The sequence below is a fragment of the Phacochoerus africanus genome, chromosome 10 (assembly GCF_016906955.1).
Source record: "Phacochoerus africanus isolate WHEZ1 chromosome 10, ROS_Pafr_v1, whole genome shotgun sequence".
NCBI lineage: Eukaryota > Metazoa > Chordata > Mammalia > Artiodactyla > Suidae > Phacochoerus > Phacochoerus africanus.
In genome coordinates, this window is record NC_062553.1 from 48,368,025 (window position 1) to 48,371,402 (window position 3,378).

Consider the following 3,378-nt stretch of genomic DNA (forward strand, 5'->3'; position numbering starts at 1 on the left):
GTCGGCATTTACGCGTGGCGAGCAGAAAAGTTTGGCTTTTCATACGAGCCTTCGAAAACCTCGCCCGTTGTGGGCTGAGGGGTCCTCCCGGAGCCTCCTCTCCTCCGCCAGCCACCCAGTGCCGAGATCACCAGCCGGAGCCAGAGTGGGTGACTTGAGAAGCTCGTTCGACGTGCGCCCAGCGCCCGGAGCCACCCCTCGAGTTCCCATGGCCATGCGGGTACTGACCATGAGCTACCGTCACCCGTGCCGCAGCCGCCGGCCCTGCAGGACGAGCCAGTGTTCGCGCAGCTTAAGTTCGTGCTGGGCTCTGTGAACCCAGCCCGCGACGCGACGCTCTTCCCAGGAGATGGGCTACAGCACCCGCACTGCCACCCTCAGCCGCGGCCGCCCGCGCCGCAGCCCTTGCGTGCCTGCGGCTGCACACCGAGAAGCTGGTCCAGAAGAGATGTGAAATGAAGTATCTGACACCCCAGCTTCCTCCAGTTTCCATAATTCCAGAGCATAAAAAGTATAGACGAGACAGTGCCTCAGTCGTAGACCAGTTCTTTACTGACAGTTTCTTCCCCAGCAGACCATTTACGACCCGCCCCGCCCCGCCCCGCCCCTGTCACCACCAAGCTTAGAGCTGGGAAGTCCGGATAGACAAGCAGAGATGCTCCAGAATTCCAGAATTTAACCCCACCTCCACCCCATGCTGCTACAATTGCTTCTAAACTGGCAATTCATAATCCAAATGTGCCTGCCACCCTGCCAATTAATTCACAAAACATCCAGCCTGTCAGGTACATCAGGAGTAACTCCAATCTGGAGAAACGACTCATTCACTACTTCGATTACTCGGGCTGCACAAAAGTTAATACAAAGTCTTCTCACTTAAAAGCTCACCTGAGGACTCATACTGGTGAGAAGCCCTATAAGTGCACCTGGGAAGGCTATGACTGGAGGTTTCCGCGCTCCCAAGATGGGACTAGTTGACCCGCCATTACCGCAAGCACACAGGGGGCAAGCCCTTTCACTGCAGTGTGTGCAACCGCAGCTTCTCCTGCTTGGACCACCTGGCCCTGCACATGAAGAGGCACCAGAAGTGACCAGCCTAATGCTGCCACCACCGCTACTGTGCAGCTCATTTGGCAAAATTCTAAACTACAAACTTAACTTTATATATTAACAAAAGAAAATGAAAACAAAAAACTGGAAATGTATATTTTGTATATTTGAGAAAACAGGGAATACATTGTATTGATACCAAAGTGTTTGGACCTTTTCAGAATCTGGTGTGCTCGCTATAATGAACCCTCTTTACCCAAGAAGATCCTATCACTTCAAACAGGCAGCCTCATGTCAGCGAGGGCTGGGGGTGCAGCATGTGTTGGCAATGTTCTTACCCCAAACACCACCATTTAATATGACAGTGTTTAGTAGATAACTCAGTTGGGAGACAAAGGCAGACTGGATTGTGTGTCAAGATTTTCCTTGACATCTGAGGAGTTTTTTCAATACTAGTTAATTCTTTAGAGGTGCACAGCATACATGGAAATTCACAAAATATCCATTGAACAAATGTGTTGTTGTTTATATGAGTTACCTATATTTGCTATTCGAAATTTTGTAAATATGCAAATCAGCTTTATAGGTTTATTACACCTTTTCTAAGAGTTTTTGGGAAAAAATTATAAATAATTTTTTTGAAAATAACCATGACTACATTTACAGTTAGATAGGTTAGAGGTAGTAAGATACCTCTTAACACCTTACCAAATTTCGGAGTTCCTGTTGTGATGCAGCAGAAACGAATCCAGCTAGGAACCATGAGGTTGCAGGTTCAATCCCTGGCTTCGCTCAGTGGGTTAAAGATCCGGCATTGCCGTGAGATGTGGTGTAGATTGCAGACGTGGCTTGGATCCCGTGTTGCTGTGGCTCTGGCATAGGCCTGTGGCTACAGCTCTGATTAGACCCCTAGCCTGGGAATTTCCATACGCCGTGGGTGGGGCCCTCAAAAGACAAACAACAACAACAACAACAACAAAAACCTTACCAAATTCATTTCTCTAGGGGGAATAATAGTAATCATTCAAATGAACTTCAAAAACTGATTTCAAGTACTGAGTAAAATCGGATTGCTTATTTTAAATATGACCGATATTTTGCATGAACTATGAACTCAAAGGTTTAAAGATAGTTACACCATTCAAAAGTTAAACCTTACAATAAGCTAGAGAGTATCATTTTTAAAAAGAAGGACTTATGTAGTTTTCACATACATGGCAAAGTTGAATTTATGATACAGTTTTCAGATACAGAAACTTTGAATTTATGATGCAGTTTTCTTGTGTAGTGCAGTTGGTTAAATACCAATTTATGTGGACTTTGCATGTAATATACAGTGAAACACAGTAATCTTACCTAAATTACAGTGCAGTTTAGTTAATCTATTATTAAAACTGACTCATTGTCTGCCTTTAATTATAAATGACATGTTGAAAACTTAAGGAAGCAAGTACTACATATACGCAATATAAAACAGTAATGTGATGCTCATGCTGTTAACCAAAGGGCAGAACAAATAAGCAAAATGCCAAAAGGGGTCTTAAATGAACGGAAATTTAACTTTGTTTTTAAGATATTGCTTGTCTTTATTTATTTTGCAGTAATATAGTAAATTTTTTAGAATTTTTTTTTTTTGTCTTTTTAGGGCTGCACCCGAGGCACATGGAGATTCCCAGGCTAGGGGTCTAATTGGAGCTGTTGCTGCCTGACTACGCCAGAGCCACAGCAATGCAGGATCCGAGCTGCGTCTGCAACCTCCACCACAGCTCACAGCAATGTAGGATCCTTAACCCACTGAGCGAGGCCAGGGATTGAACCTGCATCCTCATGGTTCCTAGTCGGATTCATTTCCGCTGTGCCATGATGGGAACTCTTAAAAAATTGTCATAACTTGATAAATTATAGTTTTGTTTGTTAGAAAAATTGTTCTTAAAAAACGTGTAAATAGATGACAACAGTGTAAATATTTTGTAAGAGCCTTCAAAATGTTTATACATGGAAACAAACCTACATGAAAAGCATAAATTGGTTGCAGTTTTGCTTTTTTTTCCCTCTTATTTTTGTATTGTGGTCATTTCCTATGCAAATAATGGAGCAAACATCTATATAGTTGCAGAATTTTTTGAGAGAATGAGATGCTTATATATTGTCATTTATAAACGACATTTTTTTTTTTTGAAAATAAAAAGTTCCTAAAAGAAAAAAAAAAAAAAGCGTGGTATTTGGGAACATTGCCTCACAAGAACATGAGGGGCTCTAGGGAAGATTTTGCTAAATTCAAGGGCTCTCTGACTCAGTCGTGATAACCAGCCTCAAAGATGAAAAATG

At 43.0% G+C, this 3,378-nt stretch overlaps 1 pseudogene; it reads left to right on the plus strand.

The window, feature by feature from the left end:
• The first annotated feature begins 208 nt into the window (after positions 1-208).
• LOC125137412 (Krueppel-like factor 5) lies at positions 209-1,091 on the plus strand (annotated as a pseudogene).
• The last annotated feature ends 2,287 nt before the right edge of the window (positions 1,092-3,378 follow it).